Source organism: Schistocerca serialis, chromosome 7, assembly GCF_023864345.2.
Source record: "Schistocerca serialis cubense isolate TAMUIC-IGC-003099 chromosome 7, iqSchSeri2.2, whole genome shotgun sequence".
Classification (NCBI taxonomy): domain Eukaryota; kingdom Metazoa; phylum Arthropoda; class Insecta; order Orthoptera; family Acrididae; genus Schistocerca; species Schistocerca serialis.
Window position 1 is genome coordinate 457,577,873 of NC_064644.1, and position 17,787 is coordinate 457,595,659.

The 17,787-nt window shown below is 45.8% G+C and overlaps 1 pseudogene; it reads right to left on the reverse strand.

The window, feature by feature from the left end:
* Nucleotides 1–17,447: 17,447 nt before the first annotated feature.
* Nucleotides 17,448–17,565, reverse strand: LOC126413528 (5S ribosomal RNA; annotated as a pseudogene).
* Nucleotides 17,566–17,787: the final 222 nt, after the last annotated feature.

Sequence of the window (17,787 nt, forward strand, 5' to 3'; positions counted from 1 at the left end):
TCTGAAACAGGAAAAATATGTGACTCACTGGGTATTAGGAATATCATTCTGGTGGTGTGCAACGTAGTATGAACAACGCTTCGTATGAAGGGAAATGCCAGACATGTATTTTTTGTATTAACATAACATGAAAAACGAACTTCGTATTTGTTAAAATGCATTTGGAGAATTTAGAACGAACTACTTTGGCCGCAAAAAATGATTTCAGAGTACCCGCAATACACATCCTGGAAAAGTAATTAATATTGTTATAACTGGTTTCGTATTTGATTGAAACACTCTAAGGTTACAGAAATTAGACTTCCAAAGCCTTACATTAGTTGGCGTCGCCGCATAATAGACATCTTCAGTTTCCTACGTGCAATGGACCTCGACTTTGAGAGACAGTTCTGCGTACAACAGAAAACATGTATAAGAGGTAACCTGACGATGGTTCCAAATCAGAATAGCCAATGCTAGTCGAAAGAGGGTGAAGCTGCAGAGAAAACCGTTCGTATAGAAATAAACAAATAAGCGCGAAAAGGAAAAAAAAAGACAAGTAAATTGCACAATTTCCTTCGCAAAACGGCCGAAAACGAACATAAATATAGTATTAGTATATTGGGCCTCGTCGTGCGATACTCGGGTAAAAAATTCTGTATCCTACAATAAAATTACAGTGAATGTGTACAGTATAAACTGCTACCTAGTGTAGCACCGCGGCAAGACGGTCAGGCAAGCAAGATTTCTTTAGCCGTCTTGGGTAGTCTTGGCTTGAAAGGGAGTAAAGCAGCCTGCTGTTCTACTGAGCAAGTTCGGCAGCTTGCCTGTCTGGCTAACAGGCAAGCACGAGCATGTTAAAAGCAGAGTGTGAACACCTCTGACAACAGATGACGGACTCTAAAATATTTGCTCTAAATATCTGTGCTAAATCATATTGAACACTCTAAACTTGCTCGGGCTATAGTGAAGTGTCACTGATTGCACACTATGACAGGTACTGACAGTCTGGAAATTCAAGTGTGTGCGACACTCTTTTGATTGATTGTGGACTTGAATTTTTTCCGGATAGAGGGGTCACGCGATTGAAGTTGTATTTATGTTTGATGACTAGTAAATACTGTAAAGGTGTCTGCTTTATGTTGCAGCCTTACCAGATCATCGTACTGCTCTACATACTTTCATACAGGGTGATCGAGAAGTTGTGCCCATATATACCAGTACAAACATGTGGCCCACTATTGGACGACGTGACATGGCACTCCATTATCAATTTTCTGACAGTGCAAGGAGTTTTCATTAAAGTAATACGAATTTCAGATTGATCACACTCTTTTGTTTTCAGTATTCGTGTATCCACTGACGAGGAGAAAACGGCTAGTGCGTAACCCAATTTCTGAGAAACTTGGCTCAATAGAAGAGGGGTCAAAATATGAGAACACTTGACTCTGCATATCGGTAGACACTCAACCGTTGCTGAGAAAACAACGGTACAAAGTTTTCGACGTAATTTATGTTGTGACTTGGCAAGGCAGCCAAGCCACTAGGAGGTAGCCGAAAGGCACGTGTTTAAGCTCACGCAGGCTGGCGTGAGGTCTGCAACCACTGATAGTGGCGACACGCGGGTCTGACGTATACTAGCGGACCGCGGCCGATTTAAAGGCTACCACCTAGCAAGTTTGGTGTCTGGCGGTGACACCACATTCCTCCCCCGCAAATCGGCGAACGGTTGTGTTATAAATCTTCACCAGCCGTGTGTCATGTTACCCGGCCTGCCGGTCGAGCTGCACTGAACAGTAAACAGCCGCGCCCGTCCGCACAGCTGCCACCAGGCTCTCTGCCACGTGTGCCGCGCAAGCAAGCACATGCAGTGCTAAAATCATGCCCGCGGTGTGCTACTAGACATTCGCGTGAGAACTGCCCGTCACGCCAGGCTATTTGCTTTTTCTGTAATAAAAAAGGCCATGTTCAAAGTGTTTGCCAGAAAAAGCTCAGATCGGACACTCAAAACCATTCCAGGCCCTTTGCTTCGCGCCGGAATTGGAATCGAACCAAGGATACCCAGGCTCGTGGACCTTCACCCATGGAAATTCATGTAGTTCATTCCACTTCGCCCAGTGCTCCTCTCTCTCACAGGGACTGTGTTCGTCCCACAAAAAGTGTGCGTCGACATCGCCGGAAATCCCATCCTCGTCGCCATTTGTTGTGACTTGGCAAGACAGCCAAGCCACTAGGAGGTAGCCGAAAGGCACGCGTTTAAGCTCACGGAGGCTGGCGTGAGGTCTGCAATCACTGATAGTGGCGACACGCGGGTCCGACGTATACTAGCGGACCGCGGCCGATTTAAAGGCTACCACCTAGCAAGTGTGGTGTCTGGCGGTGACATCACAATTTAAACGCCTTTCAGCGTGCGGAAACGTCCGTCGGAATGGTGGTACAGTGGCTACCATTATGACCTTCCACTTCGAAACGCGATTACTGTTTTTATTTCTTTATTATATTTTTGTGATGTCTGTAGATAATTACCACACGATTGTTTTTTATCAAGTTAGGGGAAACAAGGGCGCTATATGACTTGTAAAATTACAACTGGATTTCACAATGATGTCACACATTTATTATATAATATATGTGTGCACGGTATTTTCAAGGACAACAACCTTTTTAAATTCTGATATTCTTATATTTCATTCTTACATCATATTAATCTTATACATTATTCTTATGTTTAATCTTTAGTTTGTTGAATTCCCTTAGATGAGATCGAGTTTAGAATCATTCGAAACATAGCAATTCCAAACACGGCGAGCGTCGCTCGAATACAGATTTGCCACACTGGCATTTCTTCGTATGAATCTCACTCCGCAAAGAAATGTCATAAACAATGCTGAAGATTTCAAGCGTTGGCAATTTTTTTCGCGGAAAACTACGTATAATAGACCACTTTATTGAAATTGGCGCCTGCAGTTGATTACGAATCAAGATGTACTGCAAGAATTTCAGCGGAAACAATTTCAAATAAGTTTGTCATTCATTTATTGCCATTTATTTACATATTTATTTTTTAGTTCATGTATAAGACATATAGCTAGTAGTATAGTACCTCGAAAACTTTTAGCGTTTCTCAGAAACGGTCTAGTATCTATGAATAAGCCGAGCCATGTGTTCGCTTATTGTGACTTTCTTTCCCCGAGCGAAATTTCTGAGAAATCGGATTATGACACTTGTCGTGTTCTACTCGTAACGTGAAACAACATCTCATCAGTAAAAAAAAAATTCGGTGTAGTTCTGCGGTTCCAAAATTGTTAGAGGCTTTTTTTTTAACAGAAACCTTCAATTATTGCTCATTACTATCATGATACGTGAAACTTATTTAAATGAGTGTGGCTGTACTTAAACTGCAGAATGACTGAGACCCACAATATCCTGACTGCTCAAAAAAAAAAAAAAAAAAAAGATAACCACGAATAATTAATTCGGAAGAATGGCCCTGACTAAAAAGAAGTCCTAACAATAACCTATACATTTCATTAAGCACTTAGCTCACAAAAATCTTCATTACGCGAACTACTGCAATACAGCGAAGTCTAAATACTGCCAGCTACATAAAAGATTCTAACTACTAAAGCCACTAACTACTAATAGGCATGTGGTTAGCAAAGGAAAGATTTTGTTGCAAACCAAATAATGTATTTTTCTTTACCTTAATAATGTGACATCCAGTTCAGACACGAATAGAAATCGTCATTGACATCTAGTACAAAGGTATATAATCATGAATAATATTCAGTCACCAAGTCGAACATCTACAGATCGTTAGCCTACGCTAACACTTTAGACGTCCACCCTCCATCAATGCTAACATCTCACACCTAACATCCGTCACTGCTGGCTGTTCACCTCCAACTGCCCAACAGTACTTCCATCACTGCTGGCGACTTAAGTTCAAACTGCCCAACACTACTGGCGATTAACTTCCAACAACGAGTCCAACCAGCCACAGAGTCTCTTACAAAGAAAGCGCAGTCAGAGGTCCATTGCAAAGCGCTACACAGCGCTGCCAACACAGAAGCACCCCACTTACATATGCATCGCTCTGTGACTGCAACCATACAAAATATGAGACTTAAAACGTTGTCTCTTCAATTCTTTTTCCAAACAAACCTAGCACCACGTCCCCCACCTCAACCAGTTTCTCGTCAGTCAAAATGCCTGTCTCTTGGTTCTTGTACTAACTGCAACTGATTCGTATTCCCAGGAACGGGCAATGAATCTCGTTACTGTAGAACTGTTAGGTACTGAGGCATTCGGATGCTTTGCAAGAAGTGTGTCTGTAAGCGGTGCTTACGACCGATTGGTAAAGTACTGTTCAACAATGAAAACTCATTGCTCTTTGTAACAGGACATGTTTACCAATCAACGAACTGCACAATACTGCAGACGTCATGTGACCTGCATCCGCCTGATTGGGGTCTTCGTTTGTTATCGGTAACGTCTGTCGTCGTACCTTGTGATGGCTTGATGAAATGCAGTTCCTGTTCACAGACACATTTATTATCATGGCCATGACTTTTATATCGCACTATATTTTGTGGAACAGCAACTGACCGACGAATGTGTACACAGTATAGTTACTGGAAGACCGTATATCTTATTCTTCGTGACAGGTTGTTGCTTTGAAATAACGCCCTACCATCCCGATTAAATAATAATAGTCGTGGGTACTTTTCCAACCGGTATCTTCATCGTTGGAATGGATGAGAGTTCTCTTCCCTGTCGTACGCCTGCTGTATTACAATAAGTCGTTTGTGTATAAAGCCTCCGTAAACAAGCTCAAGGGGACCTCGTTGTTCGGGATGTACGTCCTTGTCTCAATTTGCATAGTGGAGATCGCTGACGAACGACTGTGGTTTGGCGCTCGACCCGGAGGTAAGTAAATTCTAACTCTGTTGGTGGATGCAGTTTTCACCGCCAGTATTTGTAAGGAAAGGGGAGAAGTGGTGGTGGGGTAAGGCTTCTGATCATCAGACTTTGGGCCAAATACGTGATTAAATTCTCAGTAAAGTGCAGCCAGATTGCAGGTTTATATCCGTCTCTTTTAAACAGATGACTTTACGTAGCGATTACATTGGGTCGGATGAATAGTGAGAAAGGTCGAGAATGAAATTTTCACTCTGCAGCGGAGTGTGCGTTGATATGCAACTTCCTGACAGATTGTGTGCTGGGCCGAGACTCGAACTAGGGGCCTTTGCCTTTCGCTGTCAAGTGCTCTACCATCTGAGCTACCCAAGCTCGACTCACGATCCGTCCTCACAGGTGTATTTCCGCCATTGGAGCACTTTCCCACGAAAGGCAAAGGTCCCGAGTTCGAGTCTTGGTCCAGTACACAGTTTTAATTTGCCAGGAAGTTTCATTGTGAATGGTGTTCCCGGTCAGACAAACATAAATCATGCAAGTTATGAGGGCGGTGAAAACTTTCTTGAGCAATTCGTATTTGATAATATGTACTCACATTGTGTAGAACATCTATCTGTCAAATGCAGATGTCAGTAGCGCATGGTTCTGCATAGTTAGTTAGGTCAATTGGATCAATATCGGGCCTCATGATACCATAAGAACTACAGTCGCCGCCAAGAAGAATGCAGTAGGGCGTATGCATTAGTATAGTACTGTAGAGGAATGTTGGACGAGGATGGAAACTGCCAGGATATGCTGTATTACAACTCGACCGAGTTTCCCAAGTGATTTATTATTTCCACCTACAGTGTCCCCATTCCTCTCGGCCTACATCACCAGGTCCATAATACTGAGGCCACCACTTCACTGACAGCACGGAATGGCTGCCTCAGCAACCCGTGCAACACACACAAGTGTTTGTCGGTTTTGTACTGCCGCGGAGTTGTGACATCAGGATGCGCCAGCAGCCGACTCAGTGGTCTCCATCTCTGCCACCTCTGGGGAGCTGCAAGGCGAACCGTGGTGTGCTTCCTCGCCGACGTGGCTAGGAACACAGCGACAATGAGCGCTCTCGATCCTGCGTCCAAATCTGTATCCTTCGCCTTAGGATGCCTCTGGCGTGTGTTGGGAGCGAACAAGACTGCCCGCTGTAGCGAGCCATAGTGTGGCCCGACGCTTTCTGACTGCGGACGCCACACTGGCCTGAGAGGGTCGAACCTGTGACCTGCAGTACACTGGAATACTGCGTGTAGCCGGTGGTGTGACATGCCCCGCCATGCAGGAGAGCTGTCATACTTGAATGCCTTGTTAGTGAACCGGCGCCTATTTATACATGGCTGTGCGCCTCTGTTTTGCTAACGTGCCACTCCGAGTCACATACTCACAACACCTAGATTGTACCAGTGGACACCTTCTGCCTGTAACTTGCGCCACACAAACCGTTGCGTTTCCTCTTTTCAGTGGTTCGACAGCACGGTGGGCTCCATTCTACTTCACAACCGGTGGTCAGCGTAACTTACTGTCAACAGGCCCACACCTGGCTGTAACTTGTGCACTAAGAGATATTGCACTGAAGCTAACCTTTTCCCATCTTAACCAATGGTGCCGCTACAGTTCTCTGGACGGACTAGCTAGTTTTTCAGAGACAGAGCAGTGTAAGTGAACAGCGTACTGCACTGGATCCTCTGCAGACTTAAAATATGTAATGTATAATTTCTTTCAATAAATTGTTATAAACTGTTGCTAATTTGTGCAGCCATAATTTTTGTTGTAGCTTGCTTAAACCCGTTTGGCCTTTTCGTGGGGCTGTATAGGGGCTGCGAGCAAACAAGCCTTTAATAACAGGAACTACTTTCGGTGATAGGGGGCTATCTTCTTGTCACATTTATGTTCGACGCCATTAGTATTTGGCGACAACGCCGGTCGAAGTGGCCGTGCGGTTCGACGCGCTGCAGTCTGGAACCGCAAGACCGCTACGGTCGCAGGTTCGAATCCTGCCTCAGGTATGGATGTGTGTGATGTCCTTAGGTTAGTTAGGTTTAAATAGTTCTAAGTTCTAGGGGACTAATGACCTCAGAAGTTAAGTCCCACAGTGCTCAGAGCCATTTGAACCATTTGGTGACTACAATAGTGATGTTCTTGGTACTGAAAACGAGTATCCATAATTATTAACCAGTTCGTAATTTAACTTTAGCTTTGTGGTCACACTGTAGAATAATGAAAACCACATATTAATGTGCAGGCGCGTACAACTCTCGATATTCGCAACTTATCATCAATCTCGTCAGTATAATGCCACCTTTCTTAGCAACAAAGTGTCCATTTGGAAAAAAAAAAATATACTCGCATGTCCAAACAAACGTAATGGCTTTCCTGTCTGCCAGGCACTGCACATAAATTGTCTGGGATTCGCAGCAATCAGCGTTCACGGAAAGAAACATGATTTAGAACTGCACTATTTCCACAGACCACCAGTTAACAGCACAACGTAAACTATCTCGCACAACAAACTCGAAACTTGATAAATTAGAAGCACTTTCTAATGAAAAGAGCTTTTAATCGCCTCCAGTGCGAAAGTGTGAGAGTATTTCGAGAGCGGCAGAACAGTGCGCGCAGTCTTGCGTGGGACAAAGCAGGTGCCAGGCGAGGCGCTATCACTGGACGAGCCACTCTGGAGACCTCAGACAGGCAGCACCGGAATCAATATTTACATCGCGTTCTGCGTGCTCGGCTATTTTCAAGTTGCCCGGCGGTGAATGTGTTTGCGGAACGGCCCAACACCATCCCAGCCGGGGATAGCCGTCGGCCACCAACGCGGGGAAGGAATCGCAGTTTGTCTTCAAGTTGGCCCACATCGAATAAATCGATGTCACGACCGAGGGAAGTTTTTCAATCGAACCGAGTACCTGGGGACGTCAAACAGCAATTCAACTTTTCCACTTAACACGGAAAACCTTTGCTGTTTTCCCGAATTCGGAGTAGTAAGAGTTCTGTGACAAACTGTTGTGTTCGCATCACATATGCGTCGCGCGACCAGTGAAGTGAAGCTTTCGTCCGCTGAACCACGTAGCTCTTCACGTGAATGCTGTAACACCTCGGTTCAGTGTACAGTGATAAAAGCTATAGAAAGAATAATTTAAAATTAAGAATAGAATTTTTAGAAGGGAAAATAGTGTAGAATGAGAGATCGGTAATTGCAGATCAAAATTATAGTATATAAGCAAGTGGTTTATCGTCTAAGTACAGCAAAGCCACGGAAGCCCGTCTTGGAAAAGATAGTGAAGTTAAACTCTTGTGATCCAAAACATATAAAAAGACCTGATAGTCATTATTGCCGCCTTTTTTCCTTGATTGTTTCGTAAAAGGGCGGGGAACCCGTGTCAGTCAGCGAGACAATAATTAGATTGGACTTTATCATGTGAGATTAAAAGTGATGTAGTGTAGCCGGCCGCGGTGGCCGTGCGGTTCTAGGCGCTCCAGTCCGGAGCCGCGCTGTTGCTACGGTCGCAGGTTCGAATCCTGTCTCGGGCATGGGTGTATGTGATGTCCTTAGGTTAGTTAGGTTTAAGTAGTTCTAAGTTCTAGGGGTCTGATGACCACAGCCGTTGAGTCCCATAGTGCTCAGAGCCATTTGAACCATTTGATGTAGTGTACGATCTCTGACTGTTGGTAGCAACGGAGTATTAAGGGGATTTTAGGACTTTAGTGCTATATTGGAACTTTACGGACGTATAGACGACAGAAATTCAAATTATCTGCAGATACGAGTGAATTCAGAGGTACCGGTATTCAGATATTAACATGTGGACTTTTGAAAGTGTCGTGTGCCGTTAGTCGCGAATCTGGACGAAGAGCGCGTGCATATCGACATTTGCGGACAATTTAGATTCCTCCAGACTAGGAACCTTTTAAATAGACCATCATTCATCACCATGTTAATCCTTGAACATTGAGTGAAAGTGAAATACAAGAGTGCTGTACTTATTTCATTTACCTAGAACTAATCAGTGAAGATTTTACGGAACCAGAGCTATTCAGCAGTAAGTCAGCACCATCTAGCGGAAAGCGTAGGCATTAAATAACACGCTAACTGAAATGAACGTTTACGTGTTTTACGGACTGCTTAATATGAACTTTTGTGACTCTTTGACGTCCCCAGTCCCTCAGAAAGGTGACGCAGGCTGTCTTAATCATAAAAGGGGAGAGTTTTAGCCGGGCAAATTACTAAATAAAAGCAATATTTACAAGACTCGCAGTAATAGCAAAACACAAGGCCCGCACCTCATCGGAGAGTCGTCGCTGTCACGTCGGGAAGTAAAGCCGGAAAACCTACCGACGATACGTATCTACGAGCAGACGTCCACGTGGAGTACCTAAAAACGGAACCACAAGAAAGTTGGGGATGCTTCAATGCGCCTTACACCTTCGTGAAAGATACGATGCATACGAAGAGTTCAATAAGTAATGCACCACTTCTTCCGAAAGCGGGTTGGTTTTATTCTGGTTTCCAATAGTCTGTATTATTCCCCAGTCTTCTGGCTACAGACCTCTATTTTTCAAAGTAATCTTCAGTGCGACGTCCACCTTATTGGGAGGGCCTGAAGGCACGTGCGCGGTACAACTCTTCTCGTACACATCGGATCCAATGTCTTGCTGCATCAATAACCTCCCCACCATCCACGTTCTCCTTCCCCCAGAGTGCATCTTTCTTTGAGCCAATCTGATTCAAATCGGAAGATGCTCTTTATGAACTTGAGATAAACGGCGAAGAACCCAGCGGGAACACACCTTTCAGTACCCTAATTAGTGAGCAAGTATGTCAGGACTGCCAACAGAGACGTCCAGCTGAGCAGCGAAGTGTTTTATTGCGATCCGTCGAATATGGGGTTGCCGATAGTAATTACTGTTGCGCCTCAGAATGATATTTGACCTCAACATAGAACATATCCTAAGAATGCAGTTGCCACAACTAAGAATAGAAAGAGTAGAATGAAGGCTTTTACGGCAGGTGTTGTCATCACTTAATATTTCCGGGGTGATATACCGTGGTCCATACATAAGACTCTCCCCTGACGTCTCGCCTTCGACTGCGGAAGGCATCCTCCGAGGACAATCGGCGAACTAACCAACACCCAAGACATAAAACATTAATTGACAGGGCGCACAAAATATGTGAACCAGCTCACTTAGATGATGAGATTGAATACCTTAGAGCGGCCTTCAAGAAGAATGGGTATTCCAACAGAGAGATACACTCCTGGAAATGGAAAAAAGAACACATTGACACCGGTGTGTCAGACCCACCATACTTGCTCCGGACACTGCGAGAGGGCTGTACAAGCAATGATCACACGCACGGCACAGCGGACACACCAGGAACCGCGGTGTTGGCCGTCGAATGGCGCTAGCTGCGCAGCATTTGTGCACCGCCGCCGTCAGTGTCAGCCAGTTTGCCGTGGCATACGGAGCTCCATCGCAGTCTTTAACACTGGTAGCATGCCGCGACAGCGTGCACGTGAACCGTATGTGCAGTTGACGGACTTTGAGCGAGGGCGTATAGTGGGCATGCGGGAGGCCGGGTGGACATACCGCCGAATTGCTCAACACGTGGGGCGTGAGGTCTCCACAGTACATCGATGTTGACGCCAGTGGTCGGCGGAAGGTGCACGTGCCCGTCGACCTGGGACCGGACCGCAGCGACGCACGGATGCACGCCAAGACCGTAGGATCCTACGCAGTGCCGTAGGGGATCGCACCGCCACTTCCCAGCACATTAGGGACACTGTTGCTCCTGGGGTATCGGCGAGGACCATTCGCAACCGTCTCCATGAAGCTGGGCTACGGTCCCGCACACCGTTAGGCCGTCTTCCGCTCACGCCCCAACATCGTGCAGCCCGCCTCCAGTGGTGTCGCGACAGGCGTGAATGGAGGGACGAATGGAGACGTGTCGTCTTCAGCGATGAGAGTCGATTCTGCCTTGGTGCCAATGATGGTCGTATGCGTGTTTGGCGCCGTGCAGGTGAGCGCCACAATCAGGACTGCATACGACCGAGGCACACAGGGCCAACACCCGGCATCATGGTGTGGGGAGCGATCTCCTACACTGGCCGTACACCACTGGTGATCGTCGAGGGGACACTGAATAGTGCACGGTACATCCAAACCGTCATCGAACCCATCGTTCTACCATTCCTAGACCGGCGAGGGAACTTGCTGTTCCAACAGGACAATGCACGTCCGCATGTATCCCGTGCCACCCAACGTGCTCTAGAAGGTGTAAGTCAACTACCCTGGCCAGCAAGATCTCCGGATCTGTCCCCCATTGAGCATGTCTGGGACTGGATGAAGCGTCGTCTCACGCGGTCTGCACGTCCAGCACGAACGCTGGTCCAACTGAGGCGCCAGGTGGAAATGGCATGGCAAGCCGTTCCACAGGACTACGTCCAGCATCTCTACGATCGTCTCCATGGGAGAATAGCAGCCTGCATTGCTGCGAAAGGTGGATATACACTGTACTAGTGCCGACATTGTGCATGCTCTGTTGCCTGTGTGTATGTGCCTGTGGTTCTGTCAGTGTGATCATGTGATGTATCTGACCCCAGGAATGTGTCAATAAAGTTTCCCCTTCCTGGGACAATGAATTCACGGTGCTCTTTTTTCAATTTCCAGGAGTGTAGATCGTGCACTACGCCCTAGACTGACAACTAGGACGGACGAGGATCGACACCAACCGCAAGGGAAAGTGTTCTTACCATTCATAAGTAAGGTCACTGATCGCATTGGAAAAATTTTGAGCAAGTACACGATGTGGAAACTGTTTTCAGACCCACTACGAAAATAAAAGAATGTTTAAAATCCGAAAAAGAGAAACGACATCCTCTAGCTACACCAGGTTCAAATGGCTCTCATCACTATGGGACTTAACATCTGAGGTCATCAGTCCCCAAGAACTTAGAACTACTTAAACCTAACTAACCTAAGGACATCACACACATCAATGCCCGAGGCAGGATTCGAACCTGCGACCGTAGCAGTCGCACGGTTCCAGACTGAAGTGCCTAGAACCGCTCGGCCACACCGGCCGGCGCTACACCAGGTGTCTATAAAATTCCGTGCAGTTGTGGAAAGGTCTATAAGGGCACAACAAAAAGAAGCGTCAACACCCGTCTGGGTGAACATAAAAGGAACTGCCGCCTAGGACATATTGATAAATCGGCTGTAGCGGAACATGCGTTTCAGGGAGGTGATCACGAAATAAAGTTTAGTGAGACGACCGTCGTAGCAAAGACGTCGCATTGTTATGCGCGAATGTACAGAGAGGCCATTGAGATTGCCAAACGCTGCAATACTTCTAATTAGAAAAGATGAAGGCATTAAGCTAGATGTCAACATTGCAGCAGCAGCATGACAATCTACTAGTTTCTATTGAGAAAGTTGGCAATATCAGAGATCATAGCACAGCCGACGTCACGTGATCGACAGCGGCGCCCTCTGGATGGCTTACATATACGGCGCTCCACTCGTGCTCTCGTTGCAGTTCGCCGATTGTCCTCGGAGGATGCCTTCCGCAGTCGAAGGCGAAACGTCAGGGGAGAGCCTTATGTATGGACCACGGCATCTCAGCCCGGATATGTTAAGTGATGAATAGAAAGAGTATCCACACGTTCCAAAACTGTAGGAGACACAGCTTTGTGCGGCCGGCCGGCACGCCCGAGATGGCACAGGTTTACGCGGTGTGATATTCCCGGCGGTCGCCGCCAGTATTTTATCTTGCTAGAAGCTCGCCTTGATACAGCTTAATACACGTGAAGTAGCATATGGTACAAAAACGGAGTGAGGTACAAGCAGCAGATGGTTACAGTGTGTACTACTCCCGTAGGGGGTCCGCTGATTGTACTGAACTTGGTTCTGATTGGTCGGTAAATTCAAGTGCTAGGCGCCAAAACGCCTAAATTCTCTTATTAATTATTTATATACTTTTCATTGTATTTAACCCAGTTTTCAGTATGATAATCTTTCATATTTGTTTATTAAATTTCACTAGTTTTGAGAAACACAAGAGTAATGATATTGCAACCGAAGTCCTTCGGAGACCCTCGGGTCGCTTTGGCGTATCTGAGAGACGAAGCAAGTCGGCTGCACTAGTCACTCTGTTTCGGGTGTTCTTCAGAGCCGGACGTGTATCTCTGTTTCGGACGGACATGTCGTACTCTATATCGAAAGTTGTCAGAAAAGTTACCGTACTATTAAGAAAGCTATGTCGCGTGTTGTAGAAGACAGTGTAAAAAGTGGCATTTTAAAATATAAAAAAACAGAATACATCAATGAGAAGTGTCGCCTACCATCATTGTCAGTACTACAGATCTTGCCCTCTGTAGATACAGAGACTAACCTGGGCAAGTGGCATTGCACAAAAAAATGCACAAACACAGGTTCAAGTTCGAGATGACAGCATAGCAGCAGCCTCCGCCGAAGAAGATCCCACGACTGACGTGCTGTCTTCTGCGCTGGGGACACAACTTCAGAAGACGACAGGCTGGTGCAAAGAACGGTTAGAGACTCTTATTCGATCTCTCCAGCTTACAGATCTGACTTCAAACACGACGACGTATAATTTCTGGTGACCTTCTTGCGATGATGACGGACGCCTCTCAAAACGAGTCACCGTGCTTTTGTTCACTGCCAGGTCTGCGATACTCTGGCTTTCCGTCAAAAGAAACTCAGTGATAGCTCCCTACTTGGAACGCACCTCCATTGCAGAATTAATTTCGGAAGCCACTTACAGCGACGGCAGCAATGGAAACTCCATGAAACTATAACGGCTGAAACAATGAGATTCCACAATGTCCTTGCACAAATTCCGCATTTTTTCAACCGCAATTGGCTTAGAGAAAAATGTTTTGAATTACTTATTGAACGCCCCATTAGTCAGATCACAGCGACAAGTATCTAGCGACAAAAGCCAAGATAAAGATCACCATAATTTCAGCTGGAACCGGTTCCTGACGCAAATATGCCAAAGAAGCCGAAAACAGGTCAAATTAGTTGTAGTAGTGTTTTAGCTGACGTACTTGTGGTAGATACTGCTTATCATGACTACACTGTGCAAGCTGTAAACATAAGCAATGGTAGCTCAGTAGATACAAATTAAAATGGGAAACCTATTTTCCAGAAGACAACAGGAAACATACTAGCAAACATTACACATATCAATTATCACACGCTGGTCTATATGTTGTTCTTATAGTGGGAGGAATATGATGTGGGAAATTCCCATCCCGGTTGGCTGCTTGCAAACTCAATACAGCAGGGTAGACGGCGGTTTGTGACAGATCTGACGACCGAGTACGACTCTGTTGCAGGCACAAGTGTTTCGGATCTCACCGTCCTGCGCTCACTGTTCAAGAAGGTGCTTCCAAACAGACAACATCTGCGTGTTACCAAATTCACTCTGCAACATCGTCAATTAGCACTGTAACCGCTACGGGGATCGAGACTGGACCGTGCATCAATGAAAATGCGTCACCTGGACAAATGGATCACGTTTCTTTCTACATCAGGTCGTATACGCCTTCATCAAGGCGAAAGACTGTTAGAAACATTCGTTGCTCCAAGGACGTAGACCGATGGGGACAGTACTATGTTGTGGGGGCATTGCATTGGTTTCTATCAAACCTGTGGTAGTAATCGAAGGCAGCACGACGATTGTAGATTACGTCAACATTATTGTGGATCGCATGGGGCTATTCAGTTCTGATGTCTTTCCGGTGTCGACTGCATCTTCCAGCAGAGTAACTATCCGCGTCACAAGGCCACAACTGTGTTACAGTGGTTTGAGGAGCATGATCGCAAACTCACGTTAATGTCTTACTTACCAAATTCGCCGTATCTGAGCCCGATGGAACACATTTGGGACGCAGTCGGAAGCCTCCTCCGCCCCCTCAAGCCACTGGCCCATAATGTACGGCAACTGCGTGAACTAGGCTCAGAGATGTTGTGCGACAGACCCCTGAAAAAAACTAATAGTCGAAGAAATGCCACGCAGAATCACTGCCACATGGCGTTCCGTATGTGGACCAACACGCTGTACGGTTGTCATAATGTACTGATTCTTCAGAGTGAATGTTGTTAATATTTGTCCTGGGTAACAAGGGAGAAGCCTTTGGATGTGGTGTAATGGCCTATACTTGACAGAGTTACTCACTACGCAAGAGGAATATCATATTCTGACTACATCTTTGTGGGTTAAACTACGAGGTATTCTTACCCTCTCATCCGATAATTGTGAGGCAAGTGATCTTGGATGCGCATTTTCGATGGTCATCGGGGCTCAGTTCGAAGCGGAACTAATCACTGAAGACAATTCTTCTCGTTGATGAGATTCCAGCCGAAGATGTGTCTGGAGATGTCCAGGACAGCGGTGGGATACCAATCTGTCGCCTCCCATACTGCCCGACAACCAGGAGTGATGGTCTGGGGTAGCATTTCATTTCATAGCAGACCTCTTTGGTTGTCATCCGCCGCACCCTCACAGCACAGCCGTACGTCAAAGATGTTCTACGCTCCGTTTTGTTGCCCTTAATGGAAAACCATCCCGGGCTTACATTTCGGCAAGATAATGCCCGCCAGCACATGGCGCCAATTGAACAGATTTGGGACCATATACCTCAGAAGGAGATACAAAAACCGCCAATTGAACAGAATTGGGACCATATCCCTCAGAAGGAGATACAAAAGCTTTATTAATCAATGCCAAGACGGATAACAGCTTGCGTAAGTGCCAGAGATAGAGCAACACACTATTGAGACCCTCAATTTGTGAAGCGCTTTCTCCTGAATAAATCATCCAATGTTTCTGAAACTGCACTCATTTGTTTTGTCTGTACATGTATATCGAATTTACCGATAATTCATTTCGTGGCTAACTTTTTTTTTTTAGTGTATCTTTCCCTGAGACGAAAGAGAGACGGAAATTAGATCGTGTTATTCCATGACGTAGTAGTTCCGGTTGATTCCAATTTTAATGCAGTATCTTTCAAATTATAATCAAAATTCTCATTAGTTTGGCATTAGGAGGTAGGAAGGTTGCTTTGTGTGACGGAGGGCGACGTGAGCAGAGGAATACCTCTGCTAATAGACAGTTAGCTGTTAGTAAGAACTTGGAAACGGCAAGCTAATAGATCTGTAGAATAATCTCAGAACTCGTCTGTGAAAGTGACCTCGCGTTTTGCAGGAACCTCCATTGAGGACTAACTAGTGCCAATCACGAAAACGTACTACATATACTGTTTTCGTGTTGGAATCAAGTCTTTGAATTGCTCAGACTATGTCAGTTTCCAGAAGCAGTCAACACATAGTGTCAGCGCCGTGTTTGCCAGTGTCGACCAAAAGGTACATCCTCTTAGACGCCAAGTTTCTGTAAGTTTTGTGATGACAGGTCCCGAGGTCAAATCAGTACTACCATTTACCGTTCGCGAGTGGTTAGTACTTTAATGGTTTACGCGTTTGGAAGACGAGTCGCCAGTGCATGTACGTCTACATCTACATAGATCATCTGCAAGTCACCGTGCGGTAAGAGGCGAAGGGTACCTTCTACCACTACTAGTCATTTGGTTTTCTGCTCTACTCCCACATAGAGCGAGGGAAGAACGACTGTCTAATTTCATCTGTATGAGTCATTCCTCGAATCTTATCCACGAAGTTCTTACGCGCAATGTATGTTGATGGCAGTAGGACTGTTGGGCAGTCACCTTCCAATGACGGCTCTCTAAATTTTTTCGATAGTGTTTCTCGAAGAGAACGTCCCCTTCCCTCCAGGGATTCCTATTTGAACTGCCGAAGTATCTCCGTAACACTTACGTCTTGTTCGAACCTCCCGGTAACAAATGCAGCAGCCCGCCTCTGAATTGCTTTGGTGTCTTCCTTCAGTCCGACCTGGTACGAATCCTAAACACCCGAGCAGTATTGAAGAATAGGTCGCACCAGCGTCCCACAAGCGGCCTCCTCACAGGTGAACCATCCTTTCCTACAATCCTCCAAATAAACTGGAGTCGACCATTCGCCTTCTGTACCACATTTCCCAGATGCTCGTTACATTTCATATCGCACTGCAACATTACACCCAGACATTTAAACGACTTGACTATGTCAAGCAGGACACTGATAATGCTGTAACCGAATATTACAGGTTTGTTCTTCCTACTATCAGCATTAACTTAGACATATATTATGATCCTTCAAGATCTGTCTCATATAGGTTCAGAATTCTCTTTGCTCACATCTATTTCTCTCTCTCGTCTCAACTGTGCATGCACTCCGACTTCAGGCCACGAGTGGCTCATCGGGACAATCCGACCGCCGTGTCATCCTCAGCTGAGGATGCGGATAGGAGGGGCGTGTGGTCAGCACACCGCTCTCCCGGCCGTTATGATGGTTTTCTGTGACCGGAGCCGCTACTATTCGCTCGAGTATCTCCTCAATTGGCATCACGAGGCTGAGTGCACCCCGAAAAATGGCAACAGCACATGGCAGCCCGGATGGTCACCCATCCAAGTGCCAGCCACGCCCGACAGCGCTTAAATTCGGTATTCTGATGGGAACCTGTGTATCCACTGCGGAAAGACCGTTGCACCAACTGTGTATGGATTTCCTAAATATCAGAAGATATTAATATGTTACATCTTAGTAGCTGCCATTACCGACCAAAAAAATTGAAAACCTGATGATTAACACGAGTCCATTCTTTTCCTTCGATTTTTGTGCAGTACTCGTATATTTATTTGGTTGACTCACGTTAAATCTTCACTCACAATATTTGGTGCATGGATTCTCTTTCCTAGTCAGTCCACGTGT